This window comes from Camelus dromedarius, chromosome 4 (assembly GCF_036321535.1).
Source record: "Camelus dromedarius isolate mCamDro1 chromosome 4, mCamDro1.pat, whole genome shotgun sequence".
Lineage (NCBI taxonomy): Eukaryota > Metazoa > Chordata > Mammalia > Artiodactyla > Camelidae > Camelus > Camelus dromedarius.
In genome coordinates, this window is record NC_087439.1 from 60,091,480 (window position 1) to 60,110,241 (window position 18,762).

Sequence of the window (18,762 nt, forward strand, 5' to 3'; positions counted from 1 at the left end):
CCAAGCTACTTGTTCCCAGAGTCCCCCAATACTTCCCAAAATATTCACAGCATCCAGTCAACCATCCATTCATTGTTGGATCCCTGTGGCTGCTTACAAGTCTCACCCTCTTTCCTTGCTCGTTTTCTTACTGCTGTCCAGTCTCTTAATTCAGTTCTGCAGGATCCTCTGAAAGCATATTCCTTTGCAAAGCCACTTCCCTCGACCTGTTTACAGAATATTCCATCGCATCTTTATTTTGTTGAAACCCCAAGGACCTTATTCATTTCAGTCTCCTCAGACAGAGCCTGCTCTTTGTCCATAACCAGAACCTCATAAGCCAGAGCCAGCAGACAGGCTGCCGCCTATTTTAGCCACCTTGACCACTTCCAGACCTTTCTTTTTTATTTTCACGAGAACGTTTTCTTCATTTGGGAGACAAGATAGCATTTAAGATCATGGGATTTGGATTTAGACACATGTTTTGGTGCTGTAGCAAAAATTTAATTAGACGTATAATTCAGATGGTGGAGAGGTAGTCAGGGGGCAAGGCCTGAGGAGTGACATTTAAAATAAGAATAGCAGAAGTAGGATTTAGGCAAGGGAGCAAGGGATGGAGAGGGCATGGCAGAGACTGCAGAGGGCCTTATGAGAGGGAGAGGGTGTCACAGAGCATGGTCAGAGGTGTAGGCTGGGGACAGAATTTGTGAGACCTGAATATGAAAGCCAGATGAAGGAGTTTTAATTGCATCATAAATGCAATGAGAAGCAGTGCTTTTAAGCAAGGGCGTAACATGACTTACGCATTTAAAAGATGTCTCCGAGGACAGCATTTGGAACCCAGTGCTTACTTGGCCATTGAAGTTATATTCACGTAGGCCTTGCTCTCCAGTATTTATTGAGTGTTGTCCCCACCAGGTCATAATTTGCCTCTCTATCCCAAACTCCTGCTACCTCCCTTTGACTAGCTCAGCCACCACATCTACATCAGAGCTCCTGACATGACATGGGCAACTCCAGGGGACACTGGGCAGCTCCTCTAGACCAGGGGCCGCCCTGTGGGAGGACTCTTCTATGGTAGTAAACTTCTCTGACCACAGCTTCTATCTTTCGAGTTCCTACCACACCTACACATGTCTAGGCCTCCAGAGCAGAAGACGCAGCTGGAGAGAGAGGCAGGAGCCAGGCTGCGGAGGGCAGCTTTGAGCCTGAGGAACTTGAAGTTTATCCTGTAAGAATAGGAAAGCAGCACTGATCGTGGCACTTGCTGTTGCCTGTGCTTGAAATGCCCACATTGCCCGGGGTCACCTTCAAGCTCCTAGTCATCCTTTAAGCCTAGCTTGGCTCTCACCTCTTCTAGGAAGTCTTCCTCGGCAGCAGAAGGCACTTAATCACTTTACATATTGTGTGTAGTGCTTAGTATTCTTATGCTGGTAATCACATGCTTATTTTTGGTCTCCCCATAAGTCTGAACTCCTTGAGGGCAAGAACATGTATTCTTACTGGGTCCTCAGTACCTGGCATAAAAGATACCATCAACACATGATTTCATCAAGTTTTTTGAGTTCTCAGTTCCACTGAAAAGTAAAATACCTAATTGGAAGTAAAAGATGGACAATTGCCTTATACAATCATCTAAAACTGCATTACTTTGCTAAAGTTTATCCAGATAGCTTTGCTCTAAAACTGGCATCAGATTCTAAGAAAACTTGATATTTTTATTAACTTTAATTTTTTGATTCAAGTATCAATATATATGTAAAAGGAATACATAGAAATCTCATTCCTACCTGTGCCTTTTCACCCTTTTTCCTCTTGCTGGTATTGATTACCATTTTATTAGTTTATTTTTTGTCCTTTCAGTGTTTCTTTATGCAAATACAAGTAAGCATCAATGTATTCTTACATAAAAGATGGCCTAAAATGTACATTTATTATTTGCTTTTTTTTAAGCATGAAAATTTATCCTAGAGATGCCTCCACGTCAGTAGTTGACAGAGATCTTCTTTAATCTTTCTTGTAGGTGCATAGCTTTTGATTGTATGGTTTTACTGTGATTTATTCAACCAGTCCCCTAATGCTGGATACTGTGTTCCAGTCCTTTTCTTTTACAAACAATCCTGCAAAGGATAACCTTGAACAACTGTCATTTCATGTTAGCACAGATATATAGATAGGCACATACATTATATGTATGTTATATATGATATCTGTGTCTAATTCAGTGTATATACATACATATACACTTATATGTATGAGATTCCTAGGAATTAGATTATTATTACATCATGAGTAAATGCATCTGAAATTTTGGTAGTTATTTCCAAAAATTCCCTCCTGATGGTTATTCCATCTTCTACTCTTACCAGCAATGTTTGAAAGTGTCCATTTCCCCAAAGCTTCTCCAACAGTTTGTCATAGGACTTTTGGATTTTGCCAATCCAATAGTTGAAGAATTATATATCAGTATAATATTAATTTGCATTTTTACTAGTGAAGTTAGCACCATTTCATGTGTTTAGTGGCTATTTGTTATTGGATTTTTTCCTATAACCTGCCCATTATCTTTGGCTTATTTTTCTATACAGTTAGTCTTTTTCTCCTCTATTTCTAGAAGTTTTTATGTATTTTGGGAATGTAAGCAGTCTGTGCTATGAGTTGCAAATGTCTTATTTTATCTTATTTGTTTTCACTCTGCTAATGGCGTATTTCTGACATGCCAAAGTGTTTGTGTTTACTTTTAACTATTAGCCTTTCCAAAATTTGAGTCATAGTTAGAACGTTTATAATAAAATAACTTCCCAAGTTTACAATAAAAACCACTTATGTTGTTTTCTAACACTTCTATAGTTTTGTTTTATTACATTTAAATCTTTGATCCATTTGGACCTATTTGTTTAATCTGATAATAACGTCAATATGGAATTTGCTTTATTTTTTTCCAACTTGCTACCCAGTTTCCCCAGTACTACTTACCAAAAAGTCTGTCTTTAGTGTTTGACTTGGCTACAGTCTTCATTGTGCACTGAATTCCCGTATGTATTCAAGCCTATCTCTGGACTTTCTATTCTGTTTGATGAGTCTCTCTTTTCATGAGCCAATCCTACACTTTGAATTATTGCTGCATTAAAGCATGTTTGCATATCTGGTAGGAGTAGTACCCATACTGCTCTTTGTCAAAATGTTCCAGGTGTTTCTTCTTTGCTCACTTATTTTTCTCATGAGAACTTTAAAATTTGTTTATCTAATTCTAATAAATAACCTGTATTTTTATTATGATTATTCCTTAATAATTTATAAATGTAACATACTGCTTTATGATATTGAGTCTTCCTATTAAAGAATACAGTATATCTTTACATTTATCCAAGTTAACTTAAAAAAATTTTACTGTGATATAATTGACATGTAACATTATATCAGTTTCAGGTGTACAGCATAATGATTCAGTATATGTCTATACTGTGAAATGATCATCACAATAAATCTAGTTAATATCTATCACTGAACTTTCTCAGCAACTTTCAAATATACAAAACAGTATTAAGTATAGTTGCCATGCTGTATATTACATCCCCAAGGCTTATTTTGTAACTAGAAGTTTGCATCTTTGACCTCCTTCACCCATTTGCCCCTAACCCCAACTCCCTACCTCTGGCAATCACCAATCTGTTCTCTGTGTCTATGAGATCAGTTTTTTTTTTTTTAGGCTCCACGTGTAAGTAAGATCATACAATATTTGTCTTTCTCTGAGTTATTTCACACAGCATAATGCCCTCAAGGCCCAAATGGCAAGATTTCCTCCTTTTACACTGAATTATATAAATATGAACTTGAATATAAATATAAATATGCCACAATTTCTTTATCCATTCATTCACTGATGGACACTTTGGTTGTTTCCATATCTTGGCTCTTGTGAATAATGCTGCTATGAACATGGGGATATCTTTTCGAGTTAGTGCTTTTGTTTCCTTTGGAAAAATACCCAGAAGTGGAATTGCTGGATGGGAAGGTAGTTCTATTTTTAATTTTTTGAGGAATCTCCATACTGTTTTCCATAGTGGCTACATCAGTTTACATTCCCACCAGGAGTGCATAAGCGTTCTTTTTTCTTTAGATCCTCCCAAGTTAACTTTTATATTCTTTGTATTAGAAAGATTCTCCTTTAGGTTCTGGATATTTATTATTAAGTCCTGAATATTTTGTCTTTTGTTGTTATTGAAATGGGGTCTGTTTATCCCATTACTTTGTCATTGTTTTTTATGTTAATTGATTAATTTCTGTATATTAATAATTTGATATCCTTTTACCTTGATGAATTCTCTTATTAGTATCAGTTTCATTTGCTATCTCTTGGATTTTTCAGGTATGCAGTCAAACCGTCAGAAAATACAGATATAATTCAATTTTTTTTTCAATTTTTATCCCTTTAATTTTCTATAGTTTTGGAGATACTGGGCAATCATTTAGACACTGGGAAGTAGTAGTGGTCATTTTGGACATCTTTGTCCAGTTCCTAAATTTAAGAAGAATATCTTCAGTACTTCTCCACTAGGAAATATGCTAGCCTTAAGGGTAAGATAAAATATGTATACTCATAAAGGATGTTTTTATCAACTCTTATTTTGAGTGTATTTTTTTAAAAATCAAGAGCAGATTTGATTCTTATCAAATTCCTTTTCAATGACTATATGTATAAACATAGTTTTTTTCCATGGATTTATTGATATGCTGAAATACATGAATTAATTTTGTACATTGAACTATTCTTATATTCTTGCATAGGTGTTGGGGAGGAACCCCATTTGATTATGACACATTATTCTCTGTGCTGTTTGTTAATATTTTATTGTCTTTTTGAATTGAAATTCATAAGTAAAACTGATCATCTTTTTGCAGTCTATCAGGTTTTAGTATCAGTGTTGTAATTTATAAAATAATTTGGAGGTTTTACTTTTTCTAGGCACTGGGACAGCTTAAATAGCTTTAGAATTACCTGCTCTCCAAAGATTCCTCTGTGAGGCTAGATAATGGTACTTTTTGGAGGGTGGAGAAGATATTTGCAACATATATAAGCAACAGCTAAACCAGTTTGTAACCACTTCTTTAAGGATTTCTCTTAATTCCAATTCACAACTTTAGTATTATCTTACAGTGTTTAACCTTGATACGCTTAACTATGCTTAGGCTACTACAACCTAATTTATCAATTTCAATTGTCTTTGGAGTGCCTCTTGTCTACAGCATAGGGCTCAGTTTTTCTTTACAATAAAAGTGTATCATGCACACAAATCCATAAGTCACATTTTCTTATGTTCTGCTAGCCGAAGCAAGTTTCACGGCTGAGTCCAGATTCAAAGGGTGGGGAAGTTAACTCTAATCTTAGGGAGAAGTTGCAAAATACCATGGCCATTTGGTCAGAGAATGGATCCACTCCAGGCAGTGAGGTGGACTGCCTGTGTAAAAGCTAACTGGGGAGTGGAGAAGAGATAGATGCTTGTAGGCAGATCTCCCCTCAAGGAAATTACACAATAGAGAGACTCTTTTCCAAGGCTTACTTAAGAATCCATGTGTCAGCTGAAAAAAGAAAAAAAGCACAATGTGAGAGCTCTAGGTTCAGTTTTGTTTGGGGCTTACTGAGGACCATAGCCCGGGAGACAGCCTTTCAGATAGCTCTGAGGAACTCCTCCAAAGAGGTAGTGGGGGAGTTCAGTATATACATGATTTTAGTGTAAGGGGTACGTGCAGTCCAGCACACATCTCAGTAGAAGGCTGCTGCCAGTGATGAGGAGCCATGAATAATTTTAGTGCTTTTCTAGGCATGTGAAGATGCAAGAAATTGAGTTCATAAAATTTTCCCTTGAAAGTAATCTATCTGAAGGCCTGTTCTGCCAGTTTTTCCCAGAGCACAGAATACTTCATTCCTGATCTCCACCCTGAACTCCTTTCAGGGTGTGTTAAAGGTCAGTGACTGCAGTGAAGAGTGACTTCATTCTTAAAGAAACAGATGGTATGCAACATTCTTTAGCTGGCACATGCATGTATTAGAAGAGAAAGCCAGCATTTGAACGTGTGCTCCCCAGAGGATATTGATGGCTATTCAATGTTAACCACAGAAGCAACAATACCCAACATAGAGGATTGTGACTTTCCTCAGTCAAGGAAGGAGACATTTTTCTGGCCTTTCTTCTCACCCTAAGCTGATAAAGTTGATAGAGCCGTAGCTTTAGCCTAAGTTAAGAAAGAGTAGGAAAAAAACTAACAATCAGAATGATGTAGTTATGATGCTTGGAAATTGCTGAAAGACTGCAGAATCTGGCCAAGAGATTTAAAGGAGCCTCTCCACAACAGAAAAGGGGAATTTAACATAGCACAGAGTAGAGACTGAAAAAAAGAAATAAGTAGCAGAGTTGGAAGATGCAGGAGAGAAGGGGGCATAACTAATGGAGCAAGGTCCTTGAGGAACTTGAAAGGATTGGAGTCAATAGAGCCTGGGCTTGAAGAAGAGGAAACAAATCTCACCCTTTGAGAATGGAGGAAAAGATGTTAGGAAGGGGTTTGAAAGAGGTGATTGTGCACAGAGAAGTCTGGAGAGCTGATAACCTCAACTTTTTAAACAAAGTAGGAAATGAGGATGTCTGCTGAGAACAAGGACTGCTTTAACAGTGAAGATAGTTTAGAATGTTCATTGAAATACTAAAGTTGAATTTGACCTAAGGTAGAGAGATAAATATAAATTACTTTTTTCTGTACTAGCAACAAGTTATAAAAGAGAAAAAATAACAATGGACTATCTAAAAAACATTATACAAAGATATTAAACAACATCTGTTGTTTTTAGATAGAAAGATTTAATATCATAAAAACATGACTTCTTCCAAAATTAAGCAAATGTAATAAATTCTAATTTAAATTTGAATAAGATGGGGGGTTGGATAATATGATCTTAAAGATTCTATGGAATTAGAAATGTAAATAAGAAGACTAGTAAAGCCTAGTGACATGTGCATGAGTGAAGCGTATCATGACCTCCTTATTGGCTTTGGTTTTGGCTTAGAAAGAGACAAGTCAGAGAAGAGACTAGAGAGCTCAGAAATAGATCCCAGTACATGCGGGTATTTGATATATAACAAAAGTGGTATTTCAGTTGAAAGGGAAAAGACAGGTTATTTTTAAAATGGTGCTGACCCAGCAACCTATTCATCTGGAAAAAACTGTATCAGGTAGTTTCCAGATAGCCTAAAGGAAAGAAAGAATAGGTCTCATATACACACAGAAATCCCTCAAGTTGTTGATTAATCGGGACGGGACCAAGAAGCCGTGGAGGAGAAGACACACATTTTAAATTTTAACTCGTTTATAAGAGATCAAATGTAAACCAGAAGGAAATGAATGTTGTGCTTCAATAAAAATTTTACTTTGGAAAAGGAAATTATAACTCAGGGAAAATTATTTGAAATACATGATAGAGAAGCTGTAAACCATACAAAAGTGCTCACTAATGGATAAAAACATAAATAACCAAAAAGAAAAATGGGCAAATGAGATACGGAGAAGGCAAATCCAAGTTGCCAATAAACGTGAACTCATGCTCCACCTTGCCGGGAGTCAGGGAAGTAAAGTAACAATGACGCATCCTCTCAAAGCCATTAGATGAGCAAAAGCTGAGAGAGAAAATATCTATTGCTGAGGAATTTTGGGGAGAAGGGTGCTCTTGTGCATGTGGAAATAGTCATTGTTTCAGTCTTTTTGAAAAGAAATATGGTTTTAACCATTGAAATTAATGATACATTTACCTATCCCACGCTTAGGAATCTCTCCCATGGGAATAAAATCACTACTAGGTAAGGTGTACACACAGTTATGTTTATTGAACATTGTGCTAGTCAAAGACTGGAAACAAAGTGAATGCCCCTCAGTAGGTGACTCAGTATGGCACACCCATGTCAGGTACTACACAGCCACTGGAAGGAATAAATTAGGTTCTTATGAAGCACTCTGGATCCTCACAGCCTGGTGAAGTAGGTGGTAACAACGTGATAGGAAAGGGAACTAAAACATAGAGTTTTTAAAAAGTTACCCAAGGCCTCACAGAACTGTATTTAAAATCACTGTATTTTCTCCTTATGCTGCTGACTTGCAGAGTCTCATAATACTCTTCAGTATGAAAATCTTAATGTATAGAGTTTTATATAATAAGATCACATTATTATCAAAACAAATGACCCCCCTAAACTTTGTACACACAAACACACACCCTGATAGCATGCTGTTTATCTAGAATATGTTTCAATACCAGAAAGGTATGGAGGGCTACACGTGAGGTAACATTATTCCTTATGGAAGAAGTAAATATACTATTCATGGTAAAAAAAATTATGTAGCTATAATCTCATACAGCTGTTTATGAAAGAATGATTATCTGAGGGGAAGAGTGTATTCTATGTGATTTTTATTTTTACTTTGGTTTTTAATTTTTAGTTGCATAATTTTTTTAAATGAGTATGCATGATTAAGGGAAGGGTATGCTATATCCATTGTGGGAAAAAAATCGAAGTTAATGGGGACATAACAATGATAATTCTGTACGACCATCTCAAGATTATTTCCCATTGTCTCTAGAACTTAAAAAATTAATACTAACAAGAGAAGGTACAGTGATGATATACAAGAATTAATTTAATTAATTAAAATACAGATTAATTTAAGAATTAATCTTAAAATCTTAAATTAATTAATCTTAAAATCTTAAATTAATTTAAGAATTAATTTAATTAATTAAATTCTGTACGACCATCTCAAGATTTTTCCCATTGTCTCTAAGACTTAAAAAATTAATACTAACAACAGAAGGTACAGTGATGATATATAAGAATTAATTAATTAATTTATAAGAGATTAATTAATTAATTAAAATAATTTAATTAAAATACAGATTAATTTAAGAATTATATTAAAATCTTAAATTAATTAATCTTAAAATCTTAAATTAATTTAAGAATTAATTTAATTAATTAAAATACAGATTAAATTTAACTTCCGCTAAAAAATTCTGCTTTCATGACCAGAATTTTTTAGCAGAAGTTAAATTTAATCTGTATTTTATTATGTGTGCAGATCCTTCAAACAAGCAGTTTCATTTAAAAATGTGGTGACATACTCTTTCTTAATTAATTTGATGCAAATTAAAGTGTGTTTCACTTATAGAGCAGGAACCAGTAAGAATTTTTTCACATTCCTATATAAATATTTATATGTTTTAAATGAATTTTACTATACACAAGCTATAAATGCATTATTTTTAAGGTTATTGATTACATTATAAATTCCTACGGGGATCCACAGTCTTATATTACCACTAAAGAAGTTTATCTTTTTTGATTCCATTCTCCACGGCTAACATCATCTCCAGCATTACGCAGACACTGAGGGGTGAAGAGAAAGGGTGGACCCAGGCCCCGAAGTTCCTGCTGAACAAGGGAAAGTGTGTAAGAGGCTGATCTAAAAGAGTGATGAAACCTAGCAGGGAGTATGATCACTGGGCAGAAGCCTCAGCAAGCAGGGGAGATGTTCATGTCTGGAGACATCGTGTGGGCGGAGAATCTTACATTCACATGTGGAGGGCAGGCTGCAGGATAAGGGCTGTCCTCAGCGGAGGACCCGGTTTCCCTTTGGGCCTGGAGGCAGAGCGACTTCTATGACAAGATGAGGACGTAGGAGGTGGCTGAGACGGGGATTAGGATTCCAAAGGCTGCAGTGGAAGGGCTGAGAAGAAGGGTAACAGCAGGATTCACCAGGCTGAGAAAACAGAACTGGCTGGAGGGAACTAGAGGAGGTGGGTGGTCTTAGCTGGGTTGGAGTACTTGCCTCTCCTACATGAGAGTTATAATCAGCAGTGATAGGCCTCCACCCAATCTGGTACCAATTCTATTGGTGGTGTAACTGCCATAAGGGCCCCAGCCAGTCTGACTTGTCTCAGAACGTGTTCATATGGGCCTGGGGACAGTGGTGGAGCTGAAGGGCAGGACCTCCAAGCAGGATCATGGGAGTTCTGGGTTGATGAATGTGCTGTACTGAGCTTTTGTGTTCTCACTCTCCATACAAGTCACTATTAACAATGGTATTTTTGTAAGTATAAAATATTCACTCTTTGGTCATGAGCTAAACTATTTGGACTCAGTTTCTGGAGATCTTTGGGGTTTTTTCATCACTTTGTGAGGCAAAACTGCTGGAATGTTGGAGTTCTGTCATATTTGGCTGTGAGCAGGACTCATTTCTTTGAGCTCCCTTTGTATTGTGAAGCTTGGTGTTCGAGTTCTCTTGTCCCTAAGGTCCTTGGCTGAGGACAACTTTGTAACCACATTCTTCTAGCCAACGTGACGTAAAGTAATAGGGCTTGCCAGTAACATTCAATATCTCAGACTGAGAAATCACTCTAAGAAAAAAAGCTGAATTCAGTAGCTCACAAAACCAGACTTTTGCAGTACATGGGAGGGGAAAATAGCAAGGTAACCAGTGAAGAAAGGTGGAAACGTTCAAGTTGCAGCAATCCAGTCTTGAGAGCCATCGTTGGCCCCTTTTTTTTTTACTTTTTTTTTGTGTGGGGGGTGGGTATAGTCAGTTTACAATGTTGTGTCAGTTTCTGGTGTACAGCACAATGTTTCAGTCGTATGTACACATACATATATTTTCTTGGCCCATTCTGTTCTTGAACTTCAAACTGCTGTCATTATCTGAAAACATTAAGGTATTATAAACTGAAATTTGCCATTGCCAAGCCAGGAGTAATGCATGAGTTTAGAATTTCATTGCAAATAAGACTTTACTGAACACTTTCTGTTAATGTTTCAGTTTAGAGGTGAGACACTTTAGATCCAGGCAGTTACTCTGACAGTGGAGGTTCATTTTCAAAGTTATGAACATTTTAAGGAGGATAATCAGGACCTAGTTGACTTTTTCATGGATCTAGTTTTGATGTGATCTTCAATCTCAGGTTACTTTGATTTTTTTGGTCTCTGTTTCTTATATTAAGTTGCTTTGGAAACAATTACATGTTCAAAGCCTCGATATGGTTGTTCACCAACTGCCCTTGGACGTTGCTCTATTATTCCCATACTCTGCTCCAATTTTTCCTACCTTTCTTGATGGCACTAGTCCTAGAAGGTTTTTGTTTTTTGTTTTTTTAAGCCATGGTCATAGGTATTTCAGTCCATATTTCTCTTTGGGGATCCCCACCTCAAAATGCCAAACCCCAAATATAGTTCCTTGACCTTTTATTTTGGATTCTGTGAGAATTAAATAGCTTACCATATCCTGTGCTTAAAAAGGTATACTTTGAAATTTGTTTTCTCCCATGATATTTACAAAATACTAAATGAAAACTTGTATGTGGCTCACGGAATGGGAAACAAACTGGAATCTTAGGATATACTTCTTTCTCATTTAACGCAAGTATGACTAGACTTTTGTGTTTGACCTTCACTAACTAGGTAGTGACATTAAGACAAAATGTCTTATGTAACTAGCTCTCTTTCTTCATTTAGGATATTTTTAAGAGGAATAGCCTTTGAAAATTAGATAGATATTAAATAATAACCACAAAAGATTTCAGTATGAGGGATGATAAATGTTTGAGAGATTCCAAGACAAAGTATATTAATGTCATGGATAAGTAATCTTTAAAACTTAATATAATATTAACATTTTCTTAATGATGCCATTTGCAGTTACATAAAAGTCTAATCATACTTGCTTTAAAACAGAAATAAATATATCATATTCCAGATTGTCTCCCTAAATGAAAATATGATTTCATTCAGTTAAATTCTATAAATTTATAGTCAATAATTATAGAAAAAGACAATTCTATTTAGTGTTATGTGAAATAAAAGTCATGTTATAGAATGATATATGTATAAGAACCACTATGTAAAATATGAATATAAACATTTATTATAAAATATATAAAAGTTTGAAAGGAAATATATCAAAATATTAGAAGGTTTTATCTTTGAAGGATATGCTGGGTTTTTTTCCTGCCTAATCTTAAAAGGAATAATAGTAGAATTAGTTTAACTTCTGGTCAGTCACATATACTCTTAAGAAAAAGTAAAGTTAATAAAATACTGAGATATGAAGAATACTAAAATGTAACTTTTAATTGGTCTTAGATGATTCATTAGAAAATCCTATGAGCAAATAATCTCTAATAGACTTGAAAATTTTTAAAGCCTTCCTATTATTTAGGGACAAAACCAGGGCTTTAATTCAGTTCTCTTGATTATTAGACTTTAAATTAAACTTTTTTCTTAACAATGTACATGGTGTATTCAGAACAGGATGCATACAGAGAAATACAAAATGTGAGTAATTCTACAAGACAAATAATCCAGTCTTTTAATCAGAGAAATAGCAGAGAAAAGGGGGGAAGGGCTGTTATAGATAAAAGAAGAAGTTATATTTCAGCTGGTGCTATGTAGGGTACTTGTTTAGATCCTAATAAGAACCAATCAAATTTAAGAGAGAGATTCAGGTACAACAGGTACATTGGACATGGATGTTTTCGTGTGATTTTAGGGAATAATTATAATTTCTGTTAGATATAATGATGGTATTTTGGTTATATTTTTTCAGAGTTTATGGTACCGTAGTGTGTGTGTGTGGAGGAAATAACTTCTTTGAGTTTATGCATGAAGTCATATGATATCTGGAATATGCTTTGAAATATACTAGGAAAAAAACAAAACTTAATTGGCAAAATGTTGATTGTTGAAGCTGCTTTATTGGCATGTAGAATTTTTGTTCTATTGTTCTACCTGCAAAAAATCTATATCTATATATAAATATGTCTCTATCTATAGAGATATAGATATACATGGTAGAAAAGAGAAAGTAAACATGAGAGGAGAAGACAATTTAATCAATTGTTAGTGGCTTTCTGACTTCTCAAACCATCTTCGATTTATAGTGAAGGTAATTTTCTCATGCTACTCCTTACAGTTGAGGATAATTCTAAAATAGGACTCATGCCTATTCTCATTTTTGCTAACATTGTTGAGGGAATAGCCAGATATTCAGAGTGGTCTGCCTGTGTTGTCAGCTGCTGTAACAGGAAGAGGCCAACTGTGGAGTAGAAACTAAATTTTAGCTGCTCTGAAGAAGAGGCTTTCACTATTTTCAGTGATGGTACTGGTGCTTGAGGGAAGACCTTACGTCTAGAAATCCTTGCCTCCAAAAAGTGATTAATAACATTTCCTATGGTGACATACTAAGTAGTCACTTTGTTTGCCTTAATCAGCCTTGCAGGGATGGTCCAATATGGTTGAACACAGAATGTAGTTTATACGAGCCTTTAAAAGGCAATTTCTTTACTCTATCCAAGTGGCACAACTATTAATTTAAAAGACATTTCATCTAAAATTATACTAGATTTATTTTCTGCAAACAACACAGCTGAGCTTCTCAGTCCTATATTCTAAACAAGCAAAAAGTGGACTCCAGGCATAACCATTCCTTTTTTTAACTATTGTCATGTTGTCTGGTGGAAAGATCTATTAGACTTACTCTAAAGCGGATTACTAGTTTTTATTTTTGTTAATCTTTCACCAGCCTTTGATTCCTGGGGTGGGAATAAGTTATGAGATAAAAATGCAGCAGTTTCATATAGACTTCCCTGTTACAGATTCTTATTCAGGAGCAGAGACTGAGCAGTGCAACTATTCTCTTGTTGCATAAGAAAACATTTTCAAGTGCATTAAAAAATAACTGTATTCCCAGCTTACTTTTGGGTAAACAAGATACATTTTTTTTCTCTCAGCCTCCAAAAAGAAAAGACCTATAGTCAAAGGATATGCATTATTATCAAGAACCAGAAATGACCTTGGAAGACTATTGGTTCTACTCTCTAGTCACTGCCAGAAAAAGAAGAAAATGGCTTCAGATCAACTATTCCAAAATTAAGGTCATTATTTGGTAGACATGTCACCTGTTTTGTAGTTGACAGCCCTATTAATCAAGTTTCCTCAAACTCAGTGCTACCTAGAATGCTCCCCGCTGGTGCAGAGGACATGAGACCTCCTGATCAAAATGGCTAACTGAGCACACATGTTTACTTCCCAAGATTCCACCCTTGCCTTCTGTACAGCCATTCCCTGGTGGAGTGGAGATTAATTAGGTTAGGTTGTAGGAAATAGAGAAGGTATTTTCTTTGAAAATCTGAGGAGTAATATGAATGAATTTTTTTATTCTAAAGCAGTAACTTTTAAAACATTGGTTATGCATATTTTGGTTTTATGATGACTTTCTGTTTAAGCAGAATATTCTTCTTAACCACCCTAGATAATGAAGTAGTTGGGGAAAAAAAATGGAGTGAAAATCTTTTGAAAGAAAAGGAGAAGTAAGTGTGGAACATATATGGAAGAGAAGCTTATAATTAAAACTCGATGAAAAGAAGCTTTGAAAAAGAAAACAGAATTGCTAATAGAGCCACAAAGACAACAGCGGAGAGGAGCAAGCTGGGCTGTAATCGCTACCACATTTATGACTGCGGAGGTAAGGCAGGAGGGCTTCATGCCTTTTGTTTCCTCCATCAGTAAAATCAGAATGCTAATATCCCCATGCTCACTTAAGAAAATACCAGGAAAATAACTAAGATGACTATTTGAGAGCCTTGTTCAAGGTTTATTGATAATAAATACAATCCAAACTTAAGTTCGGATAGGCATAGCAGAGGGTTCCTTTGGATTCTTCTTGCTTAAGATGTTGGGCACAAGGGAGCAATTTTTAAGGAAACATTTTAGTGAAGATACCTCTTGTCTGGAAAACAATGATGGTAAATTGATTATTTTGATAAGTTACCTATTTGTCTGGATATTTAAGAGTAAATTTATTTTTTTATTCCACTAGGAATAAAAGTTCTTATACAAGCAAATACTGTTAGAAAGTAGGCAGAAGAGTACATTGTAGTAATAGTAAATATGAGTACGCTTGCTTCAAAGTTGAAACAGATTACTGGATCATTTTGAGGTAATCATCCAACTAGTATGTTTTTTGACTTTACAGTTTTAAGATTTGATTTCTATTAGGTCATCCAGGGGATATCAATTCCTGCAAATTGTGCCCTGCCCTATGATTTACAAATCTGAAACTGTGACCTAGAATTTACAGTTCTCTTTAATGTATTTATAACTTCCTTTAGTTTTCATCTATTTCACATATCTTAAGTTCCTACAAAATACCGGGCACTCAGCTAGGAACTGGGCATACTAATGAAGAGACATCATTTCTACCATTTGAGTGAGGATACCTAAATACAAACCATTCATTACAGTATTTCTTGTTATAGACACTTATGTAAGATGTGATGGGAGGATAGGGAAAAGAGCTCCTCAGTCAGTCAGTTAGATTATGACTGGTTCCTTTGCCACCAACTGTGGATCCTTGTTTCCCCATTTTCAGAAAGAATATGTAAGAATTTTAACCAATCACATTCTACTAAATTCCAGTTTGCAATGTGTGTGTATAAATGTTTTAAAACAATGCTTCTTAGGATTAGGATTGTATCTCAAATCTTTTCCAACCATCATATGAAAAGGGAGCATGAGAGGCTTTGAAAAAAGCAAGCTCTAAGATCTATGCAGAAACCATTCATCTGGGTTCACAACTGCTGAAAGAGACTGGTGATCGTTTAGTGAACCTGCTAACTTCAGGTTTTTTCCAACTTTTATCTGTGAAATAGAAAAGGTCAACCGGTGATTCATAGTGAAATAACAAATAAAAAACTTGATTTGTGTCCTTGCAAGATATTTATTTGAAAAACTTAGTTCTGCAATTCAATAGAAAGAAGAGTCTTTATTCCAGTGTAATAAGAGCATGCCTCTTAAAAATAACATTTAATCTAATTCATACCTATTGTTAGAATTCTGGTACTTGAAAGTACAAAAAGCAAAAACAAAAACCAACTCAGTGATTAAATCTACCATAAATCTTTAACAGTCCTTCAGGTAAGAATTATTTTATTTAGGTATTTTCAATTATTATATTTAATTAGATATTTCTGGGTAGATGTTTTTGGTTCTCAATTAGGCAGATTTGGGGAGTCTACAAAATACGGGAAGCTCTTCATAAGCTAAAAGGAATAATAATAAAACATATTCATTGAGTACACAACCGTCGCCAGATGTGGTTCTCATAGTGATGAGCACTTCTGGTTTGGGAGCTCTCATAATTAATGATGCTATGAATATTCTTGTCTCTTTGGTACACATGCACATGCATTTTAGTTGAGTATGTATCTCGGAATGTAATTTCCAAATCATATGATAGGCATATATTTAGCCTTAGGTGACAGTGCCTAACATTTTCCAAAATGACTGTACCAATTTTCCTTCCATTTGCAGTGTATGAGAATTCCAGTTGCTCATCATCCTAATCAACATTTGGTGCTTTCCTGATTCTGACGAGTGTCTAGTGGTATCTTATTTTGGTCTTATTTTGCACTTCATAGTGACTAATAACGTTGAGCACATTTTCATATATTTATTAGCCATTTAGATATCCTCTTTTGTAAAGTAATTAAAGTAATTAAAATTTTTAGCCCATTTAAAAAATTAGGTTATCTGTCTTTTCCTTGCAGGAGTTCTTTTTATTTTATACATAGTCCCATATAAGATATCTTTATTGCAAATATCTTTTCCTGTGATGTGGTATACATGTTCATTCTTCATGGTATTATTTAATGAAAAGGAGTTCTTACTTTTAATACCATTTATCTTTTCTTTATGTATGTGATTTTTGTATTCTATTTAAGAAATATTTGCCTACCCAGGGTAATGAAAAAATACTATGTTGGCAGGTTTTTTTTCAGTACTTTGATGTTGTCATTCTATTGTCTTTTAGTTTTCATCAATTTTGGTGAAAGGCAGCTGTCAAAACTATTGTTGCTCCTTTGAAGATAATATGTCTCTTTTTCTTCTGCTGCTATGAGATTTTCTATTTGACTTGGACTTTTAGCAGTTTTACTATAATGTGTTTAGATGTGACTTTATTGGAGTTTATCCTGCTTGGTGTTTCATGGAGGATCTTGAATCTATGGCTTTATATCTCATTGTTTTGGAAAATTTTTTACCATTATCTACTCAGATATCAATGTGCCCTATTGTCTCTATCTTCTCCTTCTGAGGTTCTAATTTCACCTATGATAAATATTTTCATTTTGTCCCATAAGTCTCTATATTCTTTTTTATTATTTTCCATCTTTTTTAAGTTTCATATTTAAGTTTGGATATTTTCTGTTGCTGAGTCTTCCTCTTCACTATTCCTCTCGTTAGTTGTATCTGGTCTGCATTCAATCTATCTGAGTTCTTAAATTTAGTTACTGCATTTTCCAATTCTCAAATTTCCATCTGATTTAAAAAAAAAAGATACTGTGTGGTTTTCTATCTTCTGACCATACTAATCATAGTTATTTTATAGTTTGTTTCTGAAACTCTTGTGGTTTTATTTTTCCCATTTTTCTCTTAGCCTTTGGTCTTCGTCTTCAGAGTATGTGTGGTAATATTTAATTGAATGCCAGACATTGTGATTTGAAAACTGTAGGAATAATTTGAGACTCCGGATGATGCTTTTACAGTCTTTTAGGCTACGTAATAGATGGAGCTAATCAAAGACCAAGTTTAGTTTTTGTGAGAAGGCATATAAAATAAAAACAAAAAAGATAATCTCAAGCAGCGATAAAGACTATGAAGGAAATAAACAGTGTGGATGTATAAAAGAGTAGCTGGTTATAGAGAGAAGGCTGCTTTAAGACAGATGAATCAAGAAACTCTTCTCCAAAGAGGTGACGTTTGAATTGAGTCATAAAAGAAGTGAAGAATACAGTCAAGTGAAAAATTAGCAAAAACAGAGGAAATGGAAAGTATAAACACCCTGAAGTGGAAAAGAGGCAGTGTAGCTAGGACTTAGTAGGGGAGGGAACTAGCTGTACGAGATAAGGTTGAAGAGGAGGTAGTCAGTTAACACTAGTGAACTATATATATTGGGAGGAGAGAAAATATAAATGGGAGAACTGGAAGTGACTCCTAAGTTTGGCTTTAGCCACTGGCTACCATTTGTTGAGTTGGAGAAGACCAGAGGAGGAGACTATTTGGAGAATAGCTATTAAGAGTTCTGTTTTCTGACGTGTTAAATCCAAGATGCCTGTTAGGCACTCAAGGCAAGACATGTCAATTTGGGAATTACTGGCGTAAGGATGATGTTAAAGCAACGCAAAAGGATAAACTTACTTGAAGAGTTATTGTAGACAAAGAAGAGAATAGAACCCTACACCAGGCCCTGGGGGACAACAAAACTTAGGGATTAATCAAGAGTAGGAGCAGCTAGAGACACAGGAAGAAAACTAGCATCACTTAAGCTAAAAGAAGGGACTAGCCAGCTTTTATGGAGGGGATAGAAGCCAGACTGGAGTATGCTGAAGAGCAAATGTGAACTTTCCTGTCTAACAAAATGAGGATCAAACTGATATACAACTCATCACTCTCTAAACTCTCAGACATGCTAAATTCAAATAACAAATTTAAAGATATAGTGGCCTCATAGAAATAGAAATAGAAATAGAAATTCCCAGGTACCCTCCCCAAAAAAGAAGAAACAGAAAACTAGAGCCATATGCACAGGAGCTGACACCAAGGGGAAGAGGGTGGGTATGAGTGGGGCAAGAAGGGCAGGGGTCATCATACCCAGAAATAGACCCTAAAGCCTAGCAGCTTAGGTTTTTAACTCGTT

At 35.4% G+C, this 18,762-nt stretch overlaps 1 protein-coding gene across 2 annotated transcripts in view; it reads left to right on the forward strand.

The window, feature by feature from the left end:
• The window catches only part of C4H2orf88 (chromosome 4 C2orf88 homolog), a 94,498-nt gene that overhangs the window by 44,999 nt on the left and 30,737 nt on the right, over positions 1-18,762 (forward strand). The window contains exon 1 of one of the 2 annotated variants that reach the window (XM_064484983.1): positions 14,368-14,532. The exons of the other annotated variant lie outside the window; for it this stretch is intronic. The gene's annotated coding sequence lies outside the window, so the exon portion shown is untranslated. Of the gene's footprint in view, positions 1-14,367; positions 14,533-18,762 lie in introns of those variants that run through there. 2 annotated transcript variants of the gene reach the window in all.